General features: G+C 43.6%; 1 protein-coding gene across 2 annotated transcripts in view; it reads left to right on the top strand.

Annotated features, from left to right (window-relative positions):
* Window positions 1-27,500, top strand: part of LOC134447732 (zinc finger protein 469) — a 476,258-nt gene that overhangs the window by 269,793 nt on the left and 178,965 nt on the right. For both annotated transcript variants that reach the window (XM_063197351.1, XM_063197350.1), the window contains exon 4: window positions 6,825-6,896. The gene's annotated coding sequence lies outside the window, so the exon portion shown is untranslated. The remainder of the gene's footprint in view (window positions 1-6,824; window positions 6,897-27,500) is intronic.

The raw sequence follows: 27,500 nt of genomic DNA, 5'->3' as shown, positions 1-27,500 counted from the left end.
ACCTTAAAAAGCCATATCCTCTTTTGCACGTGCCTCAAACCCACACACATGTATGCACACACGCACACACACACACACACACACACACACACACACAGGCACGAATGCACACGCGCACACACACACACACACACACGCATGCACGTACGCACGCGCACACACACACACACACACACACACACACACACACACACACACACACACACACACACACACACACACACACACACACACACACACACACACACAGACACACACACACACACGCACACAACTAGGGCAACATTTTTTGCTGGGCAGCTTTCAGAGACTTTTGAAAGCATTATATATAATTTTTGCAAGTATTCATCAGCGAAACAACCAAACATGTAGCTCTCAACATGTAGTAAAATCCAGATGGCACCCGAAGGGGTTTCTCAAGGCCGTTTCTATGGGGTGATGAAGTATGGCAAGGCATGTCTGTATATTTTCGAGCGGAGATGGTCTATATCATCTCCCATCGTTGCTAGTAGTTGGTTGTAAAGTTTAAATCTCACAGGCTCACATGAACACACACACACGCACACAAAAAAAAGAACACACGCACAAGAAACACACAGATACACACGCGCACAGGCATGCATGAAACCATGCACGCACGCACGCACGCACGCACGCACACACACACACACACACACACACACACACACACACACACACACAGAGGGAGGGGGTGGGGTATACTCATATTTACTTTAGGTCGATGCGTATATTTTGTATATATTAAGTGTATAGCTTGTCTCCTTTTGGATGGCGAGCGAGTAGTAGTTTGATCCAGCCCTCGTAAATTTTGCCACTGATTTCCCGAGCCACCCACTGAACTTTATGAGTCACTCGGCCCGGATTTTACGTGGGACTCGTCCTGCATGTGAGAGAACGGACGGAAAAAACCCTCCATGATTGAATGGATTTAAATATTATTATGGTGTGTATTTACACTGTGCTCTCTAAAATGACAATAATTTCAGCTGGAATGTGTGGCATGCAATATGCACCACAGATGTGCAGCAGCCTCAGAGGCCCATAGTGTAATGTGAAAAGCCTTTCATCTGGCCCCAGCACCGGTGTGAGGGTGTGTGTGTGTGTGTGTGTGTGTGTGTGTGTGTGTGTGTGTGTGTGTGTGTGTGTGTGTGTGTGTGTGTGTGTGTGTCTGTGTCTGTGTCTGTGTGTCTGTGTGTCTGTGTGTGTGTCTGTTTCTCTGCGTGTGTGTTTGTGTGTGTGTGTGTGTGTGTGTGTGTGTGTGTGTGTGTGTGTGTGTGTGTGTGTGTGTGTGTGTGTGTGTGTGTGTCTGTGTCTGTGTCTGTGTCTGTGTCTGTGTGTCTGTGTGTGTGTCTGTGTCTGTGTCTGTGTCTGTGTCTGTGTGTGTGTGTCTGTTTCTGTGCATGTGTGTGTGTGCGTGTGTGTGTGTGTGTGTGTGTGAGTGCATGTGTGTGTGTGTGTTTGTCTCTGTGCATGCGTGCGTACGTGCGTGCATGAGTGTGTATGTATGTGTATGCGTACAGTGTGTGCGTGTGTGTGTGTCTGTCTGTCTCTGTGCATGCGTTTGCGTGCATGCATGTGTGTGTATGTGTGTGTGTGTACCTGTGTGTGTGCATGTGCGTGTGTCTGTCTGCGTGCGTGCGTGCATGCATGTGTGTGTATGTGTGTGTGTGCTCGTGTGTGCTCGTGTGCATGTGTGCATCCATATAATTGAGAGTAGGTAGGTTGGTTTGAGTATCTGTGATTATATCTGTGTGTGTGTGTGTGTGTGTGTGTGTGTGTGTGTGTGTGTGTGTGTGTGTGTGTGTGTGTGTGTGTGTGTGTGTGTGTGTGTGTGCGTGTGTGTGCGTGTGTGCATGCATGTACGTGAGAGTAGGTGAGTGGGTTTGAGTATCTGTGAGCATGTGTGTGTGTGCATGTGTTTGGATTGGTATGTATGCGGTGTGTGTAATACTTCACGATTAGTTATTTCGTTTGTGTGAACGTATTTATACGATCTGAATTCGTGCAGGACTTCAAATGTGCTGCAGTGCTCACTATTGCTTGGCCACCACACCAGGCGTGACTACAGTATGTCAGGATCCAGTTCCTCTAGAGAGTTCTCTTAGGGGTCAACACTCAGGGAGTTATGGGCCAGCTCCGGTCTAGATCCGGATGACTGCTTTGCTGTAAATATGGCCCCAAAGCCTAAGGCAACCTTGGACATAGACATGCAAGAAATGCTGTGAAAGCAGCCTCTCTCTCCTTGTCTCTCTTCCCCTCTCCTCTTCTCTCATCCTCTGTCCTCCTCTCTCTTTCTCTCTTCTCCTCTACTCTACACTGTCCTCTCCTGTATTCTACACTAGTCCTTGCCCCTCCACTGCACTTTCTTCTATTCCCCTGTCCTCCTTTCTCTTCTCCTCTCAGCACATCTCCACTCCTGTCCACCCCTGTATTATTTTGTCATCCCTTTCTCCTCTCCTCTCCTCTCCTCTCCTCTCCTATCCTATCCTATCCTCTCCTCTCCTCTCCTCTCTTGTCCTCTCCTCTCATTCTCTTCTCTCCTCTTCTATCCTCTCCTCTCTTCTCCTCTCTTGTCCTCTCCTCTCATTCTCTCCTCTCCTCTTCTCTCCTCTCCTCTCCTCTCCTCTCCTTTCCTCTCCTCTCATTCTCTCCTCTCCTCTTCTCTCCTCTCCTCTCCTCTCCTCTCCTTTCCTCTCCTCTCCTCTCCTCTCCTGTCCTGCACTTTTTCTCTCGCCCCCATCCAGTAACCTTTCCCATGGCCAGTTCGGCCCAGTCATCCGTGTGTGTGTGTGTGTGTGTGTGTGTGTGTGTGTGTGTGTGTGTGTGTGTGTGTGTGTGTGTGTGTGTGTGTGTGTGTGTGTGTGTGTGTGTGTTTGTGTGTTGGAGGAGATGTGTCTCCCTGGGGCTGTGGAGCTTATGAGATCATCCACAGCTGTTTACATCAGCACCCAAAAGCACGCACACACACACACACACACACACACACACACACACACACACACACACACACACACACACACACACACACACACACACACACACACACACACACACACACACATGCACACACACATGCACACACACATACACAAACACTAGAGTACACAGCACACACACGCACACACACACAGCACACTCACAAAGACAAGACAGTACAACACACACACACACACACACATGCACACGCACATACACAAACACTAGAGTACACAGCACGCACACGCACACGCACACGCGTGCACACACACACACACACACACACACACACACACACACACACACACACACACACACACAGTTAAGACAGTACACCTCACACACACACACACACACACACACACACACACGCACCCACACAGGCACAGCACATGACAGTGACAGAGAGACATCGACAGAGGACGAATATCACAGAAGGACCAATGAATATACACTGAACGACAGACACACATAAATGAAAAGAGTCTCTGGACATGCAAACGGAGCCATAAAAAACAGCGCACACACACACGAACACATGTAGACACATGAGGACACCCACACTGACATCCAAACACAAACATGCATACACACGTATAGACAATCAGGGCAGTCATGCAGGCAAAAGCAGATGTTCTGCAGAGTATTTAGAGTATTTACGATGATGTCTCACTAGTGGTATTAAATTACAGCTTGGTGTACATCCAGTGTTTATTCCGCCGTCTGGCTTAGCCAGCGGGGCCTTGCCGTCATTCGCCGGCTTGCTCATAAAATTCAGATTTTTGTTTACTGCCACAGTTATTGAGAATTGGATTGTGGGGGCACATTTTCATCATGCAGAAATCGACATTTTTTTTTTTTTCGAAATGCTTAACTTTGCTTGTGACCGTATGGGAAAAATTGGACACCAGGGCCCTCCTTATCAACAAGATCTTGAGAGCTTGCCTCAGCAAAAGGGAGAAAGAGAAAGAGAGAGAGAGAGTTCATAGAGTCTCAATAACTGCTGCGTGACAGCATTGCCTTGACTTCACTTTGGCGCGCCCGGTGCTGATGTGAGTCTGAGGCCTGTGAGTTTTTTCTTTTTTTGCACGATGTTTAGCTGATCACGCCAATGTGTCTATCTGGTGATTTGCAACATGGCAGAGAAGGCAAGCTGACAGGTGTTCCCCGTGTTTCTACGCCCCCTGAGAGCATCACTTTGGCCCTCTCCTTGCCTCCTCTACTGTATCTTCCTTCCTCTATCTTCCCTTCGTTCCCATTTAACCCATGGATGCCTAAAGCACCTGCAAAAAACAGCTGCTGAATCCCTAAGCCCTTGTTGGGAAAGTTGCCCTCAGCCTATAAAAACCTAAATATCTTAGCCTCTGATGCCCATAAAAAAACATGAAATAAGTTGCATTTAAACCCTAAGACCCTCATATTGCATTAGAATGTATTCATTCAGCTGTAACATACCCACATTTTTATTAAAAAAGCTAAAATCTCAAGAGCCTGAATACAGTGTATCTGTCGCTCCAGGCACCAAAGGTCAAACAACATAAATGAGTCATCAGGTTAAAATGGGTTAACTCGTGCTCTACCGCCTTAGCTAAGGGACGCCTATGCTCTTTGTCATGCTATATTGATTTTCGTGTTCTGGTGACCAGTTTGAGAAATTGAGCTTTATCCTTATGAGACTTATCCCTCTGCTGCATTGGGCTTTGCCGTGCTGGAGGCCTTGTTACTTATTGGGTTGAAAGACGGTTTTATTTGGGCTCAGACGTCAGGTGGACTAACGGCATTTAATGCCTATAAATTAATTAGTAATTAGTGGTTACGTAATATGTTGCAATGAATATGCTAGATAGTCCACTATAAACATATTCTGCACGTTGCCCCCTGTGTATCAATTGTTCGTATTTAAGTTCAAGAAAAAGATCAGTTTTACTCAGTTTCTATTTGTTTGCTTTATTTCAATGTAGAAACCCATGCACACATCTTCTTGCTAAAAGCACCTCATCTTCTGAGTTTAGATACAGCATGATGATTTAAAAAATCGAATTTTTGGCTAGTAGAATAGCTGGATGGCTAGTGACTCGGGAAAACCACTAGCCACAGTGACCGGAAAGCGGGAAAGTTAATGTCAAGCCCTGGTATGGAGCACCCACCCAATCAGCTTTAGGAAAACAGGGGAGGGTAATGCGCAGTTTCTTGAAAATGGTGACAAGAAAATGCCCTAAATGGCTGAAGCTAACCAGACAAATCTTGACCCTCTGGCTGCCTTTCCCATCTCTTTTATTACTTTCTGTGCACTCACCTGCGTAATATATGACACTTTCTTTGGGTTCACATGTTAGCCTCCTCTTTTATTTTCTTGCTCTTTTTTTCCTCTTTCTTCTGTTTTCTTTTTTTTGTTCCTGTCTTTTTCATTCTTTTGAAACTGCTCGAGTCACATGCTAGGATTTGGCAGGTTGGAGCCACATGTTAGGTTGTTTGGCTTTGAACCTGACAAAAAATGATGTGTGACAGTGCATCTGCTCTCTGTCTCTCTCTTTCTTTCTCTCTCTCTCTCTCTCTCTCTCTCTCTCTCTCTCTCTCTCTCTCTCTCTCTCTCTCTCTCTCCTCTCTCTCTCTCTCCCTCTCTCTCTCTCTCTCTCTCTCTCTCTCTCTCTCTCTCTCTCTCTGTCTCTCTCTCTCCAACCCCCTCCCTCTCTCTCCAACCCCCTCCCTAAGGTGTGGTTGCAAAAACTCACACATACTCCAGCCTTGACATCTACTTATCTTTTTTGGCCTGATTTAGTTACACCACCTAATGCCAGTGTCAATTCCCATTGTTTTTGCGTATGAACCAATAAAGGCAGTAAAACAATGCAAAGAAAGAGGAAACTGTGAATCCTTACAGTTTCAGTATGGAGGAGTTGTAACGTTTGACATTTGTGTGCATCTTGTGAGTGAATAATGTTTTATGTGCTAAGGGCACCATGGGGTACCATGCATGTATAATGTGAATACATTTGAGATTAAATGGTGCAGTAAAGTGGAGGGTGTGTGCTTTCCTTTTTATGATTAACAAGTATGGGCACATATGGGACATTGCCGTTAGCACAGGTTGCTAGAAAAAAACAACAAACAAACAAAAAAACAACATGCCAGCACATTACCAAAAGAGGAAAACTTTTTATCGCAATGTGTTTTGGCCAAGCAAGCAAACCATTGGCAGGTGTTCGTTTAGGCAAAGGTTTGTAGCGCTGGAACACTGAGATTGTGCTTAATTAACTCCGGGAAAAAACAACAAAGGTGTGTAAAAGCGAGTAGTATTCCACTTTCACTCCCTTGGTTTCCCAGTGAAAGGGGTGATAAGACCGGTTATTTACAAGCTCATAAATTCTTGCAGGAAGGCGTAAGAAAAACAGTGGGTGGTTTCCCCAGGCTCTTTCATGAACATTGAAAACAAACGGGGAACATCCCAAGAATTACGCTGTAAAACACAATTGAAAGGAAACATTACGGGGAAGTTCTCGTTTGTTTTATCTGACGATCTGATGTTTATTTCATGCCTTTTTTATGTCTTTGCCCATCTTTATTCATCTGTGTTTGATGGGAAGGAGCCCAAGTGTGTGTGTGTGTGTGTGTGTGTGTGTGTGTGTGTGTGTGTGTGTGTGTGTGTGTGTGCGTGTGTGCGTGTGCGTGTGCGTGCGCGTGCGCGTGTGTGTGTGCGTGTGTGTGTGTGTGTGTGTAATATCAGACAGCCTTTTTTGTCTGTGTCTGGTTTGTGCAAGATGCCTTCGAATGAAGCTGCCAAATATTGTTATTCATATGGGATTGCAATTTCCTGTTTCCATCTATAGGTCTGGTGTCTGCTCCGCACTGCTCATCCGCCCCACTCCAGGACACTGACCCACAGGGCCAGCCAGTGCCAAGTAAGATCCAAGGCCTCCTTTCTTGTTATTGTTTGTCTTTGTTTGCCTGCATGTGGTGCATGATGGGAGATGCAGTTTTTTTTTTCTTGGTTATGAATCTCCTAGCAGGTGTGATCTGAACACAGCTTGAGTAAGTGCGAGCTGCTGTGGTGGTGATCAGCGTGGGGGCTTGATGCTGTGTTGGTGCGGTGTCCAAATAGTTATCTGGGGCAGACTGCCTCGGAGGCCCGCGTCTAGAGGCTGACTCATAATGACAGAGCTCCAGGCAGGGGTGATTTTCTTTGGCCCGTAGCTCCTTCCTGTGGCCCGTCTTCCCTCGGCGCGTGCTGTTTGTGGAAGTGGGTGTGTGAGGCTTTTGTTTTGTTTCAGTTTCCCTTCCCTGACCCTGCCCTGCTGCCGGGTATACAGACAGAGACAGAGCAGAGAAAGAGAGAAAGAGACAGAGAGACAGAGACATAGACAGGCAGAGAGAAAGACGGACAAACAGAGAGGGGCATGACCTCTGTGGGTCATTTAAACCAACTGGTCTGTTGTATATTTGGAGCTGTGTTTACAGTTGTGATTGTACAAGTGTTTGAGGTGGTAATGCTCATGAAATTAAATGTTGTTTTCTTTCTGCACAAATATATATTTTCATTTATCTTTCATTTATTTATCTTCATTTACACAGCTTGTAAAAATGTACAATATGTATAACTGAGACCAAGGGCTATTTGATGGTGTTCATGGTCTGATGTTCACTGCAGTAGAACATTTGACCAAACATCATGTGGTGAGTTAACCCCTAGGAGCATACACAAGTCTCTGTCTGCGTCCTTGTTGGGCCCAGCCCTGCATGGCTGTGACCGCCGGGGATAGGGAATTGGGGGTAATCACGGCCTCGCCTCTCCTATTGAAAATGTAAATTTTGTTTTGCTCTCTCTCGCTTGACCACCACCACACCTCCCAGGAAAAGACAACACTCTGTTTGAAATGACATGGTTGCCGGGACTTCCGATTACAGTCCTGTCACTCGCTACCGTGGTAACCGCCTTGCTGCTGAGGTAGAGGTTTTGTGACGCGTGGGCCGGGTGTCGACCCTATGCCAGTCCCCTCCCACTGGATCCATGTTTCAGCCAATCAGACTCTGCCATCACGGTTCCGTGTCCAAAAAGAGTCTGTTCAAAGGATTTTAGGAGAGGTCTGGTGATGTAGGGAATGTTTAAGTCACAGAACATTTGAAAATGTTACTATGATTATTGATGTTACCGTTTGATATGACCTGTTTATGTACCCCTATGTAGACCTTATGTCCTTGCAATTTAAGACAGCATATAATATTTGGTTTATCCAGCATGCTGCATACAAGTTTGGAAAATTAACACCATTTTGAGGCCAATAGGGTGTTGTTTGACAGATCAACGGTAGCAGAGTGAGATGGCTAGGAGTCTTGAATCACTCCGCAGAAGACGCCAAGAGCACTGGCTTCTCACGGCCACCCGACCAAATGTGTGATAATTTTAGACCCAAGGCGCTCTCACATGGTCTGGACCGAGGACTTGCGTTTGGAAATAAACTTGGAATTCAGCTTAATTGCAGTTTACAGAGTTAGGAGGGGCATAGTTTTCTCCTTTATTTTCATGCATAAAGAGGGTGTACACAGAGGCCAGAGACATGAGGTTTCGAAGCCACAAGAAGACATTTTGAAAAAGAAAAAAAAAGCGTCAGAGGCAAAGAGAAAACGAGTGAGAGTGAAAGAGAGAAAAAAGAGTGGGAGAGACAGTTAAGGGTTAGACAATTACAACCAAAGCAACGCCATGCGCACAAGAGGGATCTATGACAAGAGAAAGACAGCAGTGGAACTACAAGGAAAAGAGAGCAACCTCTCAAATGTTTCACTTCACAACTAAGGAGGTCGTTCTGTTTTTTTTTTAAAGTCCCTCTTTGTCTCAGTGTCAAATCTGTAATAGAGAATACATATGCGGTGATGGTGGTGGTGTCATCTGATTAATTATCCCATTACTCAAGTTTTAAAGCTGTTTCTTGTTTTAAAAATGATGACGACCAGGTTGAGAAGCCATAACCAGTCGGAGAAGACAGATGTTCTGGGCCTTTCCATTCCACTGGCTCAGGTGGGAAATGAAGTTCAAATATTTTGGCCACTGGGCTTACGCTTTTTCCCAGTGTTTCCCCTGTACACGGGTAAGGACGCAGACAGAATATCCTCTGTCTTCCCTTCAAAGACCTGGCTTCTCTTGACCTGATGAAGTTACAGCCCTCTTTTATTTGTCTTTTTCAACTCTGTGATTTTTGTTGTGTATGGTTGTGTGTCAGCCATAACCTGGTTTGGCCATTAAAAAACCGGCATAGTTTGATTTATGACATTTGAAAATGGCACCCAGGGATATGCATATGAGGGAAAGATGAATCGCAGATGGGGCTCCTGTGGATGCCATTTTCTAAAACAGGCTTCCATGAGCAGGGCATTCTGGGAAATTGGACTGGAGGTTTCTTGGTAGGTCAAAGGACAGCCTGTTTTCACTTAGTCCCATTGTTTGTCTGAGGAGGCCTACGGTGCTGTCTTGCGCTGTGACAACTCTAATTGGATGTCCAGTAGATCACCCAAGTCATAATTCCACGAGATTTCTGAAGGAGATCTCAGTGACTGTGATTTATTGCCAATGGACTTGTTTTAAGTCTTCCGTCTTTCGTACATACATGACCATGGACTACTCGCAGTGGGATCTGTTCTCTCTCTGGGATATGTTTTTTATAGTTTGTTCAAGATGAAAAATGCCCTCTAATATGTGGTGCCCAGCGGGGGACCGTGGTGGACCAGCTATACATTAGGTCCAGTTGAAAGGTGTCTATACTTCTTCAAAGGAACCCCCGTCTTCAAAGCCAGGCTTAGATCAAACCCAAGAAAACAGTGGGTGAGTGAGATGAGAGGATGAAGAGATGAATGCACTAAAGAAAAGACAAGAGAAGCGGGCGAAGAGAGATTGAGACATTCTCTGCAAAAGAAAGCGGGTTGCCCTTTGGGGGATTGTTGCGTTGTGCTTGAGCGATGTTCGTTCAAACCAAGCTGGGAGTCTGGTCTTACTTTAGACTGATCCCTCTGTCGAAAAACATCCACACTCACGTTTCACTATGACATTAGAACATTTAGCATGTAAGTATTTGTGTAAAAATGGTACACCACAATACTGGACAGTTCTGCACAATAGTGCACACATCTTAGTTGCAGGATGCCAGGGTGAGAATTCCAGGGTGGGGTGCTATTTATATCCCCGAAACGCGGAGCGTCGGGGATGTAATGGTTTTGCTTGCGTGTGCTGTGTAAGGTCTTTCGTGTTAACGCGATAACTTTTGAACGGATGTTTGGATTTGCCCCAGCTTTTTTGGGTGAATGCTCTAGGGCAGGTTCATGAACTGATTCGAGTTTGGAGGTCAACACTTTCAAGATGGCTGAATTCAAGATGGCCGAATTTTTGTTTGGTCCATAACTTCTGACCGGGTGGATGGATTTGTCCCAGATTTGGTGTGTGAATGCTCTAGGGTAGGTTCATGAACTGCTTTGAGTTGGGAGGTCAACACTTTCAAGATGGCTGAATTCAAGATGGCCGATTTTTTGTTTGGTCCATAACTTCTGACTGGGTGGATGGATTTGTCCCAGATTTGGTGTGTGAATGCTCTAGGGTAGGTTCATGAACTTATTCGAGTTTGGAGGTCAACACTTTCAAGATGGCTGAATTCAAGATGGCCGAATTATTGTTTGGCCCATAACTACTGACCGGGTGGATGGATTTGTCCCAGATTTTGTGTGTGAATGCTCTAGGGTAGGTTCATGATCTGACTCGAGTTTGGAAGACAACACTTTCAAAATGGCGGAATTTTAATTTGGCCCGTTACTTCTGACTGGGTGGATTGATTTGCCCGGTAACACCTTATTTTAATGGTTCACCATTTCAGTGAATCTACCATATTAGGTACAGTGTAATAACCAATGTAACAATATTTAATACCATGTAATACTAGTGTAATACTAGTGTAACAATATGCAATATCAGGTACAGTGTAATAACGAGTGTAACAGTATGCAATACCATGTAATATAGTGTAATACCAGTGTAACAATATGCAATACCATGTAATACCACTAACGCACAAACACATGATGTAAGTAAAAAAATGGCGGTGTTACACTGGTATTACATTGTATTAAATATTGTTACACTGGTTATTACACTGTACCTAATGTGGTATATCCACTGAACCATTAAAACAGTATTACCATTTGCCCCATTTTTTGCTTCATTTTCACAATAGTCGTTTGGTTTTAAACCTATGCACGTCATGTCACGTCTGTATGTATCATATACGTTTACGAAATGGTGGACGGGAGTGGTAGGAATGATGGGGGACTGGAAGCGTCGCGTTTCGGGGATATACCTTAAGCAGTCGAAGGCGACTGCACAGGCAGTCTAGTTTCTTTCGTCATCATTTTATTTTTTATTTATTTGATCTGTTTTTTTGTTTTGTTTTAAGCTTTACTATTAGGTGTTGTGATACAGTTAATCAATACAATATTTTCATCGTACCCACTGTTGTGTTTTTCATTGCAACATACCACACAGGTAGAGGTAGACAGGCGACCAAGGACCCTCCTTCCATTTCAAAAAACACACAGCCCCCCCAGTGCAACCACCATCAGGCTCAGATGAATCATTCACAATTCACAAGCAGTTATAGATTTGAGGTTTTTTTTTCATTATGATATTGGAAATTGTACTGCACTTAACTGCTAACAGCACAGCAACATCCCTGTGTCTTGATGTCATCCTCACAGGCATTGAAGAATTTGTTTTGTTTCATGTGAATTCTGTAAATAAGGACAGTAAACTGCTCTGAATGTGTCTCATTTATTTATTTCTTGTTTATTTGACAGGGACAGTGCACAACATACAATTGAGCCAGATTATAGCCATGAGGCTAATTTTCATCTGTAGTCCCTGTCTGGTCTGCTGTGTCTGCAGTGTACCATTCAGGCTCAAAGTTTTCACATAAAAATCTGTCATTCATAAGAATATGTGTTTCATATGTGGTTTGTAAATACTGTATGTGTATACATCTCTGTAGGTGCAGGTACAGTATGTCCCTCAGGGGCATATCTGAGTCATCCTTACTGTATTCCCGCAGAATCTATATCTTTGTATTTACAGCACACATGGGCGCGCGCAGTGCCACGCACACACACAGACACGCACACACATGCACACACAGACACGCACAGACACGCACACACACACACACACACACACACATACGTGCGCGCACCATGGCATACATACATGAATACACACTCTCACACACACACAACTCACACCATCTGAGGTTCTGCGTAGTGTGTATGTGTTGGTGTGTGTGCATGTGTGTATGTGTAGGGTGGTTTGTAGCGTGTCTCTGTCTCTCTGACTTTGTACAGATTTACTTTGTAGTGACTTTGTAGTCACTCACCATTCACTGAATTTTATATAGATCCTGCCATAAACTCCGTTCCAGCACATGTAAATGTGACAACATGACATTCTCTATGATGAGTCTTGAATGTTTTGAATGAGGCCCCGTTTTTATTACCATAGTATATTGGGAAATACTTACCGGGTACTATTTTACTGACAACATACCTCTTGCACATAAACGTACCTTTAGCGTATAAATGTCAAACCAAGAACTTTTCATTTTGATGGTGGTGAAATTGACATGAAATTAGTTTTATTATTTCAGAATAAATGTACATTATTTATGAACAGGAAACGGATCAAGTAGTTTTAAGTCCTTTGGTAACAATATCTTACATTGGCCATACAGTAGCAATTCTGTATTGTGTGCATTGTGAAGCCATAATTTTTGCTCCAAATCAACTAACAGAGTACGGAAATCGACACACAGTTCATGTCTTTCCAGCCTCTCAGACGCCGTCTCTTTGAGTTTACGGTATATAGCGCAAATAAAAGCCTCACACGCTTGCTGCATTTACCTCAGCGCGCAATAAGGCACATGCCACTTCTCCGCCCTTTTCCCAGACATCGCCTGTCAAACAGAGACGACTCCAGCTGGGCCTGGCTTGACAGGAGGGAGAGCTCAGCGCAGGGTGGTGAGTGGGGTCTGGAGGGGGGTTGGTGGTGTATGAGGTAATGAGGGATGAGGATGGGAGGTGTGTGGTGCGGGCCCCTAAATGTCAGTTTGCTGCTGGGCGCAACAGATCGGCACCTCTGCCTCTCGCTGACAGATGAGCCATGTTATTATCAGTGTGTGACGGAGCGGCCCGCTGGCCAGGGGCGTGCGATCAGAGGGACCAATTACACGGGTGGTGGTGGTGGTGGTGGTGGGGAGGCTGAGGGGGCTGTCAGCTGAGACGCACCTGCCGTCTCAATCACGCCCTGCCTGCAGCTTAATTGTTTTTATCTATGTATCTCTCTTTGTACTGTGTGTGTGTGTGTGTGTGTGTGTGTGTGCGTGTGCGCGTGTGCGTGTGCGTGTGCGTGTGCGTGTGCGTGTGTGTGTGCGTGTGTGTGTGTGTGTGTGTGCGTGCGTGTTTGAGTGATCCTGTGCTTTAGTCCAGTTGAGGCCCCTTCACTGGCTCTGAGTTGACTTTTAGGCATTTCTTCATGTGTTTAAAATGTTAAATGGCATGGGGCTCCACTGCCTATTTTATATGTTTCAGCTGTATGCACCAACTAGGTCTCAAAAATCACATCAGAAACAGTTGTTGGTAATACTGCTTGTCAAAACAAAGTGTGGTGAAGCAGCCTTTAGCTGCTGCTATGCTGTCCAACTTCCAGATGATGTAAAACATTCTCCTATTATTGGTCATTTTAAATATAGAGTGAAGGCACAACTCATTTCAGATATTTTTTATAAATATATTTTAACTTGATTCCTTTTATTTGATTTTATTATGGGAAGCACATTGAACTACTGTACTTCTATGCACGACATGTGCTACACAAATAACCTTCCTCACCTTTGTGTGTGTTGGTGTACATTCCACCCAAATCCCCCCACTACCCCCCCCCACCCCCGCCCAGCTGAACTAAAATGTCAGGACAAATTATTTTTTCTTGTTAATTTGCCAATTGGCACTGAATAGAATTCCAACCTGACAGTGACATGCAGACATGTAGATATGTCTCCTAAGTGTACCACAGGGTACCACTGCACTGTGACATTAAGGTGTACTTTATGAGCTTAATGAGGTTAATAATTATTATATCAGATTGAAAAAAAAACACATCTAAAGCGACTGACACTGATGAAGTACTTAATAACCCTATGGTACACCTTAAAGCTACTGTATTCCACTCATATGGAAGAGCTTCAGATTGCCTACCGAGTCTTGTTACAGCACTTTGACTTTGACCACACGCTGTATCATCAATGCATGACTTGCACGACAACCCACCACATTTGATTGGATGGAATTGTGTCTAATTTTCAGTATCGAAACAAGGATGTGGTGTTGAATTACCACAACATATCCAAATTGTGTCGTAACCAAAGAGTAGCTAGCCGTGAAATTTCCAAAGGAAGATGGGCCAATATGCTCTGATTACAAGAGCGCCTACAGGGACTTCTATTTCTTGGCTGACTCCAATCCACTTAGAATGAGTGATCACAGGTTGAAGGAATCAAGGATGGGCACCATTCAATGTGCAGATATGGAGCTTGGGGTGTATTTTAGCTCAATAGCAGTCAGAATTGCCCAATAGCTATGGGGGTGTTACAGAACGTTTAGAATATTGGACAGGCACTGGCCTCGACTAGTTGCACATATTAAGGCTGTCAGACGTTGAGGCCCAATTCTTTATTGCTGCCTGATGTTGGAAATTGCAAAGTGTGACCAACAACTGTGACTTAAAAGACATGGATTCATTTGGACAGACATTTATGAGACTGCAAATTAGATGGCCTCCATAACACTCTGAAGTTTTGGCAGAGCCTGAGAGGTCGCACTGATATTAATACATTATTCCGACACAAACAGAGCTTTTGTTTCAGTTGGAGAGGCGACTATGATGGCAACTGATTCCAAGGATTTGTCAAAACGTGCCAATCTCTCTGGCTGTGGCACGCTATCCTCAGCCACAGCGTTGCCTTTTTAATGTGTTTTTATGACCAGCATAGCTACGCTTTGAGCTGCTCTGAGTCTAAGGATAGTCAAGGCAAAAGGAATGCACAGACAAAAAGAATGTGGACTGTGGTGAGTACCTTCAGCGATCACCATGTATGGTGGAACTATTTTTCTCACACTCATGAGCTTCTGGAATTAACAAAGATTTCACACTTTTCCTAGCTTCAGGCCGCTTTTTTCGGAAGATTTCCTCATTGGGATTGAGGGCAAATATGTGCTCCAAGGCAACAGTTTAATGAAGTTGAAATTTTATCAGCTCCTGTTTTTACCACTGACCTCCCTCTGTGAGTGTCCATGTTCTCACATTTCACACTAACCAGGTCAGATGAAATCTGTCCAGACAAGAGTGCTCAGTCATATCAGATGTCGAAAGTGGTTGCTCCAGTGCTCATATACCTTTTACTATTTTCCTTTCAACATTTTCTGGTCTTGGCACAAGGTATATTGGGGTGTAACGGTATGTTGTAACAGCAAAATGTCAATGGTTGAGCAAGTAGGTCTTGGATCAAGACTTATGACGTAATACTGAGAAAGAAATATGTATGACAAACAATTTCAAGCAGTAAAATGTATTTTTATTTCTTTAGATTGATTTTTTTTTAAAAATTTCTTTACATTTGTGGGCACTAACTATCATATCAGATGTCGAAAGTGGTTGCTCCAGTGCTCATATACCTTTTACTATTTTCCTTTCAACATTTTTTGGTCTTGGCACAAGGTATATTGGGGTGTACCGGTATGTTGTAACAGCAAAATGTCAATGGTTGAGCAAGTAGGTCTTGGATCAAGACTTATGACGTAATACTGAGAAAGAAATATGTATGACAAACAATTTCAAGCAGTAAAATGTATTTTTATTTCTTTAGATTGATTTTTTTTTTTAATTTCTTTACATTTGTGGGCACTAACTAATCTCAAAGCAAGGGCACGTTTACAGAAATCGTGCATACACTGTAAGAGTAACTGATCTCGAGAGCATGGTTCATAAAACGTGGCCATAATTTATGAAACATGCAGACATTTTACAGTAATTATGATTTATTTTTTGCATTCAGAATGACATGAGCACATTTTAGAAATAGTGGCCACACTTAGGGAAATTGTGCTCACGAGGTGTATAACGTCTGAATGGAAGTGAGCAGTGAGCACACGATGTTGGTAAGACGAGTCCACAATGTATGTAAACGTGCACGTGCTTTATTTAAACGAGTGCGCGCTTTTTTTTAGACAAGCATGTGATTTAATAAGGTGAGGGCACACTTTTCAAAGTGAGAGAACGGTTTCTTGAAACCCCCAGAAAAATATATGAAATACCTGGTCTTTCTCGGGCACTGTAGTAAAGAATTGCTTTGCAAAAAATAAAAAACATTTTTAGCATTCTGAAACATTTGCCAGTGTATTCATTTTTGGCCTTTGAGTGTTCACAGTAGTTCACATTGTCGTCTCATTGCCGTCAGTTCTTTTGAAAAGTTTTACACTTGCATCCTGGGGAAATGTTTTAGTTATGTTTTATCTAACAGAAGATGTCAAACAGTCAGTATCTGTGACTGTATCATGCTGTCTGCCTAATTTGGATTTAAAAATGGCTTTAGTATTGAGTGAAGTGTGAAAATCATTGAAAAAAATGTCATTCATAAGTGATTACTTCCAATATGCATTTGCAGTCAGAACAAATGTGCCATTGTATCCCTTCAATTTTGTTTTCTGTTGGTGTTAGCAAACAGCTAAAACTCAAAAAAAAAAAAAAACATTGCTCCTTTCTTCAGCTGCAGTCAACCAAATACCACAGTCCAGCTCAAAGATGCTTGCCTACAGGCAGAGTCTTTATAGAGCGCCTCTGTTATCCACTTGTTCACCTACAGCACTTCTCAGTTCGCTATTTGTCACTGACGAAACCTGCAATCCATCATTTTGTATGGCCCAAAAACCATTGCTTTGGACCTCCGCGTACTGTAAATGTGAATCCTGAAATATTCTTGTGTTTTAGATGAATCCTTGCCGCCAGTGCCAACACTGGTCTTTCTCGATTCAGCTCGATGTAGCCAGAGGTGCAGAAGGAATTGGCATGCAAATAGATTGTAGAGCCAGCTTGTGTCTGGGGACCACATTTGTTTCACAAGACAACCTAGACACTGCATCAGTCCACTTAGCAGATAGAGGAGTATGCCTGTAAGAACACTTAAGAAAAATGAAGTCACACCTTCTGCACTAACAAATATTGGAGTTCACTTTAGTGCCAGAGGATGTTGTTTTTGGAAGAATAGTACATCCTGATTGGGGTTTCGGGTCAAATAGCCTATTGGTCACTGGTGGAAACAACCCGTCAAATAAATCAGCAGTAGCCAAGATGTCTGCAGAATCCAAACTAACGTAAATCTTGTCTTTGCAGCCAGGTATTGCCCTCAAGACTTTCTGTCACCCCCCACCCCCCACCCCCCCTTCGCAAAAGGCTTTTCTTTCCCATAACTTTGGCAGTTGTATCACCTTGGACCTTGGGTGGAATAACTTTCTACTGTGTGACAGGCTCTACCTTTTTGTTTTTCTGAATTTTTGTTTTTCGAAAAGAAGAATTGTCACTGTTTATACATGTTTTATTGGTCAATGCCAGCCCCTCAAGCTCCAGAATGCTTTCATGTGTCCTGATGAGTGACAGACTTCAGGAGGTGTTTGGAGGTGGCTTTTTTAGAAACTGTCGGCAATAGGGGAGCAACCAAAAAGAACACAGAAAAGATAGGATGAAAAGATACAAGGAAATAAGTGGAAGCAGGGATGAGAGCGGAGTGAATAGACAAAACCCTTTTTTGTGTTTTTTTTTTTTTTTTGCATGTGCTTGCCTGCATGCGGCTGATGTTCTCTGAGGAAGAGCGAACTTGACTGTATGAACCTCTTGAAACCGTCTCACGGAGACTGTTCCCCCCTTTTCACCCAACACACACACACACACACACAGGGACACACGCACGCACGCACGCACGCACGCACGCACGCAGGCAGGCAGGCAGGCAGGCACGCACGCACGCACACACACACACACACACACACACACACAGACACACACACACATGCACAGAAAAGAAGCATAACCTCCCCTGTCTATCAGTCGACTATCAGATGGTCATGACCATCTGGCCTCAGCCTGTGTCCGATAGTGCATCCCAACTTTCCCATTTCGGCCTCATATTTTGATATGCTCTGAATGCACGTGTGCATGCTCAAGATGTGTACACACACACGCACACGCACGCACGCACACACACACACACACACACACACACACACACACACACACACACACACACACACACACACACAGGAATATCTCTCGGAGGTCAGTGCAGAGCAAAGCTGAGCAGGGGTGCATTTCACGCAAAAGCATAGTTGTTAGCAGTTAGCAACTTGGGTAATTGCCAACAAGAAATTGCATTGCAACCATCAAAGTAGCTAACGTAGTTACCATAGAAACTATGGTTTTGAGAAATGCTCCCCGGAGCAGGTTGATGACTATCAGCTAACCAAACATATCTCCACAGTTCAGCCTGCCCTGTTGCACTCGGTCACTTGGCCGTCTCCTTGACTGTGACTGTGAGGCTTGCAGCCGAGCCGTTCCTTCATCTCCTCACGACGTTACAATGACCCTTGCGCCGTCGCATGACAGCACGTTATATAACCCTGACTCTAGCTCTCGCCTAAAGGGGTCACGAACGAGCCAGGCTGCGTCTCATTCGAAACAGGTGGGCAGAAGAGCCCCTCAACTCAACTGCAGACCTTCCCATCCCCGCCAGCGGAGCTCAAGGAGGCTCTGAGCAAGTGCAGACGCAGCCCAGCAGGAGCTGTGATAGTGTTGGATGGCCTCCAGGGGTGGGGTGATGGGGGGATGAGGGGTGGGAGGGTGTAGCACGTGAACAAGGGGAGCAAGCCAGCATCTGCATGGACACACGGGCAGACAGGTCTGCCCTACAAAGGCAAAGTGCAGTAATTACGCCAACGTTGAAACTGAGAAAAAATGCTTCCAAAGCCTTGGTATTAGATAGGATATTGTAGTTACTGCAAATCTGACATACATTTAGTGATATCTCTAAAATGGGTCACATTTGGAGCGTAAGGCTTTGTCACAAGATAAAGAAGGTATAAGGAAGAACATTTTCAGTCTAAACTTAAATTTGACAAAATACTGTATTGTACTTTTAGTTACTGCACTGTTGCCTTTGTACTGTAGAGATGGACAGACAGTATGGTCTCTCCCACTGTCTGTTTTTTTCCTTTCTTTTTTGTTCTCTCCCTCCCTTTGTTTTTCATTCCAGCTATTTTGGGGTTGTGCCAAAGCACGCACACTGACACCGACACCCACATGCATACACACATACAGTAGTAGATCCACATGTTCACGCGTACAAACACACGCACGCACACACACACGCACATGCATACACACACACACATGCATGCGCACACACACACACACACAAACACACACACACACACACACACACACACACACACACACACACACACACACACACACACACACACACACACACACACACACACACACACACACACACAGCAGATAAGCATGCTCACAAGCTCACAACAGGCAGTTCCACCAGATTCCAGATTCCTTTGGTACCTGTAGGCTACCTAGCCTGCAAAAGTGAAGGTCCCAGCCCCAAACGCAATGAAATCTCCGAATTTCGGAGTATTGGCTTATTGGAGCAATGGGCCGGCCCTGGGCTTGCTCCTCCTTTTCATGCTGCACACAATTCCATGACCAAGTTATTCTGGGGAAGATGTCTATTTGAAATTCATATTTGCTTCCTTTTGAGGCTATGTTTATATGGTGACGAACTGACAATCTAAACAGAAGACGCAAAATTAGTGTTCTGTCTTCAATTTTTAAAGATTTTTTTTGTCTTTTTCGAGTCTACTTGACAGGACAGTGTGAGAGGTGGACAGGAAGCAAATTGGGAGAGAGACGGGGTCGGCAAAGGACCCGGGCCGGGAACCGAACCCAGGTCAGCCGCATGGCAGGCAAGCGCCCCACCGGTTGGTGCACAGGGCCTTGTCTTCTTATTGTTACATGGCAAAATATTTTATCTGGAGTGTCTTTCATTTACACGGCAACCTCGCCGTCTCTGGGCCTGAAGATGCACAAATCGTTAAGACGGAGACACAACTCGCGTCATCTTTAAATCTCCCCCCACTCTGGAAGGAGTCTTCAAATTTCTGCGTCTTCAAGCCGAGATGGCGGGGTCACTGTGTAAATAAACAAAAGGCACTTCTGATAGAATATGTAGTCGTCTTCCCTCGCAATCGTCCTCTTATAAACGGTAGAGGCCAATATTCAAGAAGAAAAAAATATTTCTCGAGAGGAATTGTAAGTCAAAGTCATTTTTACTCAAATTGCATTTAAAAAAATAATTGTGTTAACTTTTAGTGAATTTTACTTTGAGTAGGATTTCAACAAAGTAAAGACACTTTTAGTCAATTACAATTTTTCAGTACTCTGTGCTCTTCTGACACACACACACACACACACGCACACGCACACACACACACACACATGCACACACAGCTCACGAGACACTTGTAGATAAATGGGCCATATCCAGGTGTACACTCAGGGTCTGATAAGACTGATCTCCTGACAGTGGCCAGGTTACCCCGAGTCACATGAGGTCATTCATTGCATAGATCTGTTTTGACAGAGGGGAAAGGTGTTAGTGAGGGTGATGCATGCTCCTGGAAATTGCCTGCAAAATGGGCGATTATGCCTGCAAACTGGTGTGATTATGATCTTTCTGTCTTTCTTTCTCTCTCCCTCTCTCTCCCCCCCCATCCCCCTCTCTCCGAGTGAATGTGTGTCTCTGCTTGGGTTTGTGCGGGTGTACTATAAAAAGAGTTATATAGTATTTGATTGCTACCAGGTGAAGCTGTTCAAGCCTGTGTAACATCAAAGGTGCTCCCAGATTGCTTAAATCAAGCTGATAGATATACTGTTTACACAGCCAGAACTGTATGCCCAGTAAATCTGTGGTTACCTCACTGTAAATTGATGACCCATGCTCTATTGCAGGAATGAGTAGAGGCTCTGGAGACAACCCCGTTTTGCCTTTATTGGTAGTCTCCTTTGAACATGTAAACCATTGATCTAGTTGAAGTAGTCATGATTGTCACAAGCTTCTGGGCTTATGTAATACCTGGAATGATTAAATGGAGTTATGCTTCAGAATCAGACTTATGGGTTTTGTCATTAATTAGTAAGACAACTTGACCAAAGTACGGTTTCAGTTATAGTGGCTTTAGCCATCTCTGGGTATGGATTTAGCACACTAAAATTAATCACAACTATATATATTTTTCCCAAGTACAACTTACAAGCGCACTTCTGCTACCACAAGGGTTTTGGTTTCATGGTTAGTGATTGGTCACAGGTATTTCTTGCTGAAACACACTTAGAGGCATTTTGCCTCTAAGCCCATAGCAAAGGTGCAATGAATTCAATTATGTGGGTAGTCAGTGCTATTACTAGGAAGTTAACAGTTGCATTTTGTTGAAACTCTTACAGCTGTGTTGTGTACAAGCTGTCTGATGGACATCAAGGGTGGTCTGAATGAGTTATATAATTTCAAGCATGAGTAAATATTTGTAATGTTTGAAACATTCGTAAATATTAATAATGTTTTGACATAAAGTTGATTAAGTTCAGTACTTCAGTGTCAAAAGAACGGAAATTGCATCTCAATCACTAAACACACCCTTCTTTTCAGGATGTTTTGCTTTCCTTTGAGGAGTAAGGACTTTCTCCAGGTTCTTCTAAAATTTTACTTGAACACTCTACAGCTCCCATAGAAGTCCCATGAAGTCCTTATGACATCTTAATGAGAACTCGAAATTTGGGGAAAATTCTAATCACATAGTATTTGTGATGGTACTCCTCAAAGGGTTAAGAAAACAGCCTCAACAGCCTGGTGAAATAAAGGAGAAATAAAATAAACACACATTTCAGCTGCAGTGGACACTATCAAAATGATCACAAATTTGCCACTTGTTTGACACCATATAATTATTCATTACATTGACCTGCGGGCCCATTGGCAACATCTTTTTTTTTTTTTAAATTGTATGCCTCTCCTCCACCGACTGAATGTGGTAACTTCAACTTTTCTCTGGTGTTCCGTCTGTACGTGCATCCACTCCTCACAGATTTGTATTCCGCCAATAACTTTTAAAATACTTTGTTTGCGAATGTTTTGTTAATACTTCTATTTAAAAGAGGTACAATGTGCCAATGACCTTTTCGAAAATTTTGATTTTCAAAATTTTAAATGGGCACGGACCCTCACCTGGAGAAAAAACAGACTCATATGAGGGAATGCTGTTCATTGACTTCAGCTCAGCAGTCAACACCATAATACCCCAACAGCTGATCTACAAACTGGACAAGCTGGGCCTCAGCACCTCCCTCAGAAGAGACCACAAGCAGTATGTGTTGGCAACAACACCTCGGACATCATCACGCTGAACACAAGAGCTCCACACGGTTGTGGACTCAGCCCTCTGCTCTACTCAGCCTGCTGACAAATGACTGAAAAACAACCCACAATACTAACCACCCGATGACGTTAACCGACGACACAACTCGGGTGAGCCTCATCTCCAACGGTGATGAGAAGGACTACAGGAGGACTGAGGTGGTGCAGTGAACGTCAGCAAAACATTTGGAAGAATGGTCGAAAAGTCCTACTTCCTACTTCTCAACCTTGTGGACAGCCAATAGCTGCAAAAGGTGGAGCACTATTATATTGAACCCTACGGGTTAGAAATGGGATGGCAGTTCATATGAGAGTCAAGGCAGGTTAGCAAATACATTTTGTAATGTGTGTGTGTGTGTGTGTGTGTGTGTGTGTGTGTGTGTGTGTGTGTGTGTGTGTGTGTGTGTGTGTGTATGTGTGTGCGTGTGCGTGTGCGTGGTATGTACGTATGATGTGTGTGTGTGTGTGTAAGTGTGTGTGTGCGCATGTGCGCGCGTGTGTGTAAGGCTGTTGTTATTGTTGTCCATTGCAGTGGGATGGGGTTGGCCTGGCTCTCTTGTTTTGGATAATTGCATGCTGCCTCAGTCTGTGGTCCCCAGCTCTGTCTCCCTGTGGCCCTGGCAAGAGGCATCTACATTTAGTTTGCCTGTCCCTTCCGTCCCATCCTCCCCCTCCTTCACAGCCACCTTCTCCAAACCAAACCCACACGACACTCCGCACAAACACATATACTGTACACACACACACACGCACGCACGCACGCACACACACACACAGACTAATGCATACCCTCTCACCACAGGTAGAGTCATGGAAAAGAGGAGTGAAACTTTGGGAGAGGAATTGACTACACTGAGTGTGTGTGTGTGTGTGTGTGTGTGTGTGTGTGTGTGTGTGTGTGTGTGTGTGTGTGTGTGTGTGTTTGTGTGTTTGTGTGTTTGTGTGCGTCCGTGCGTGTGTCTGCGTGTCTGTATGTGTGTGTGTGTGTGCTTGTGTCTGTGTGCGCGCGGGTGTGTGTTGTGAGTCCGTACAAATCCTTTTTGGGCACGTCTGAATGTGTTACATTCAGAGTTAAAAAGTTTGGTACAAGACTCATATAAAGCAAGACTCATATAATGCTTGTATTCACAGCTCCTCTGAGGCTAGCCAGAGTTTTCCCTTTTTCCCCTTTTTTTTTTACTTCGTATAATAAGGAAGGCAAACATTGAAAATAGAGGAATTGATTCACAAGAGATACAAAGTTGCGTTTATGCCCTGTAGGACCACGCTCTCCCAAAGTTAGAATGTTAGCCTGCTAAAATTAGCAGATTTGGAATCCAATCCAATCCAATGCTAAAATAAGGAAAGCACTTTTAGGGAAACAGAGGAACCATATGACTTCACCTTTGCAGAAATTCACTTATGGTTAATCCCATTACACCCCTTAGCCCTACGCCTTTCTCCTAACCCCACATTGCTCCAACAACTGTTACCAATATGTGGGTTGGATAAAAAAAGCGGCAGCTAAGTGTAAATTAATGAATCATTGTAAACAGTGGTAAAACCATGGTTAGTTTTCAGAGTAAAGCCATGGTTCATTTCGTTGTTATACCAGAGTCAAACCATGATTAAAACATAGTAACAAAAAAACAAAAAAAAACATGCCGCACCATGCTCAAAAAACATGATTTACCACGGTAGATTATCGTAAGGGATATACCAAGTTTAAGTCTGTCTATTGTCACAGGGTTATGTATATTCATTTTTACATGTTCTGTGTTCTTCATTAGCATTAGCAGCAGCCACTTCTGTGTTTGTTAGCTTCCAGCAGTGTTTGGCCTGCGAAATAATTTTTGCATTACAACTGAGCCACATATCACTTGAACACAGAACTGTGTGTGCCACAGGAAATAGGGATGCATCAGTCATGCTGTCTTGAAAAATCCTGAGCGATTTGTCTAGCTTTTGACGTCAAGTGGAAGTGGGTGGAAATTTACAGGTGGCAGGGCCAAGCTGCTTTAGACCACCCTCTGCCTCAAACATAGCTTATGCCCTGTAGAATGTTGTGACTACAAGAACATTGTGAGCGAGGATACAGAGCCAACCATCTGCTCCAAATAACGTTGTCACACAGCAGAAGCTATCATCACCTCCGAACGCTGAGCGCAAGCTACTCTACACATGGCTGAGGGAGATGTAAGCCTTTTTTTTTTTTAGAAAGTGTGCTCAACTCCCAACTGTTTCTTACAAGGTCTTTGGGTGCGAGCAAACAGCAAAGTTCATGTTTAGTAAAAAAGCTACACTGCCGTGTGTAATTCTTGCAGTTTTAACTTACTGGGTTATCATGACAGATAGACGTTTCGGCCTAAGCCTTGAAGAAGACTTAGGCCGAAACGTCTTGTCTGTCATGCTAACCCATTTGGGGGGTTACATGGAGATGTAAGCCTACCATGATAACTTCCTCAATCTCCCTGCAGCAAGAGGGAGGAGAAGTCACTCAACCCGCTTTGGAGCCTGGGTCTCTATAGCAGTGTTTCCCAACCAGAGGTACACATACAATGGGGAGCACACTGCAGGCAGTATGTGGAAAAAATGAATAATAACACATGTATGGAGTAGTCATATTTGGACAGAGGCAGAGACAATGAGCGAGGAGGTATACTCATGAGAAAAAGTCTCAGCAACACATCAAGGTTGGGAAACACTGCTCAATAGCACCAAACGTGCACCTTGATCAGCCTTAGGCATTGGTATATGGCTTCCACCCTCTCTCTCTCTCTCTCTCTCAAACACACACACACACACACACAGATACACACACACACACACAGACACACACACACACACACACACACACACACACACACACACACACACACACACACACACACACACACACACAGACACACACAGAGACACACACACACACACACAACCACAGTGATGGCCAATACATCACAGTCCCCAAGTCCCCCGAAAGTCTTAAGAGGGTCCTGTCCATCGTCTCGACTATTTGTATTGTCCAGATAATCATCTGAAGTTGCATTACGCCAAAAGTGTCACTACTGCCACTCAGTTTTTAAATGGTTTTTTGAATGCTGTCAGAACTGACAAAAGAGGATTAGTAGATGTCCAGCTAACAAGACCATTCATTATTTGCTAACATTACCATCTGAATGTCTGCATGTTCTCATAGTAGTCATGGACAACACTGAAATTTATTTAGCGAAAAAAAAGAAAACAGAACCTCAGGCACTGGTCTGAACATACTGGACTGATTAAAACGGGAATTAAAGTAGCCTATTCATCACTGTTGAAAACTGTATTGTTCTTGATTGATTATGATTTCGCCAAGAGAGCCGTGTGAAAGCAGTAATTAGATCTGCATTGTATGTGTGCATGTAAGACAGGCCACACGGGAGGCCTATACTGCCCTACAAAACAAGAACGCAGTAACTCTGAAAACTGCAAAAAAGGCTTCAAAGTTTCCTATATGGCGCGACAACTGTGTTGTCGGTAAAGTGGTGGTGACACTTCCTGGTAATGCTTTTTTAGGATAGAAATTAAGTGCACACAGCATCCCCCCCACCCCCCCACCCCCCTGCGTACTGCTTTCTTGGCTGGTATTATTGCCACAAAATGGAGTTACTGCAGGAGTTACTGCGTTCTTGGCTAGTATTACTGTCTACTCCCAAACCAATTCCCATTGGAAAGTGCAGCAGTATTAAATCAACAACACCGCAGTAACTTTTTTTGGGTAATTTTTGCACTTTCAAAATTATTTTTCTCTAAAACGGGACGGTGTTGGACCACCATTTTTTGACAGAAGACAAATTAAGTAGTTTAAAGCCCATTTCCGATATAACATTTTTTTCGACCATTTTGGGTTACTGCGTTCTTGTTTTGCACGGCAGTATAGTTTCTGCAGCCCCTTTAAAAATCACTTGCTCACGCTGTGTTCACATTAGTCTAATATAACAATGACCATTTTGCAGCCCTTCAAATACATGTAACGACATTGACGTGTGAAAGAGCTTCTAATTAGTTAATGAAATTTAATGTCGGAAGGCATGATGGATATCTGTTTTGTACCAATGTTGGTTTGTGTACTAATTTAGAACTGCTAAATGTAGTTTGCTAGTGGTTTTTACACGTAGGCCTACTATCTGTCCTGTTAAGTGGTACATTACATGAAAAATGTCCATATCTGGTGTGATGTGTTAAATGCCTTACATTCATATTTTATATATGTATATTTCATATACAGTTCTGAACTGAACAGTGCTGAACTGAAATGGATGTGTTTGGTTATCATGTAACCTGTTAGGGTCAATAGGCCTACTTCTCTGAAACTATCATACCATCAATCAGACTACAGCCTCTTTGACGGGCCCGGTCACTCATTGCTGAAAAGACACATCTACATCATAAAAATATTGCTATTACAGAGAGCCTTAAGTTACCTATTAAGACTCGGTCATTACAATTTTGGTGACAGTAAGATTATAACATTATAACATTATAAGATTATAACATAGGCTCTGCGCAAAGGGGGCAATAGGCTTATAGTTGAAAAACCTTTCTCAGTGTCTTTTCGAGACACTGCTGAAATGCTTTCTGTTTTCTTATGTTTGCTTAGCTAACCTTTAACTGCTTTATACATCCATGTGTTATTTGAACTTTATGACTTTTTAATGATTTCACTTTTAAATAGGCCCACTTATGAAGCACTTTGAATTTCCAATGTGTACAATATCCGTATGTCTTGCCGTTTTCCAAATTGCCTTCACAAATTCATTAAAAGAGACTCCATAGTTTACTATTGAAATAACTGTTGAAAGTATAATGTCTGTGAGCTTATGTTAGTCATAATAACTGTGTTCGGGCTTTGCACATCAGTCAGACTTCCCCAGACAAGAA

The sequence above is a fragment of the Engraulis encrasicolus genome, chromosome 4 (genome assembly GCF_034702125.1).
Source record: "Engraulis encrasicolus isolate BLACKSEA-1 chromosome 4, IST_EnEncr_1.0, whole genome shotgun sequence".
NCBI lineage: Eukaryota > Metazoa > Chordata > Actinopteri > Clupeiformes > Engraulidae > Engraulis > Engraulis encrasicolus.
Note: the sequence above shows the minus strand (reverse complement) of the source record. Positions and strands in the feature narration are given on the sequence as shown.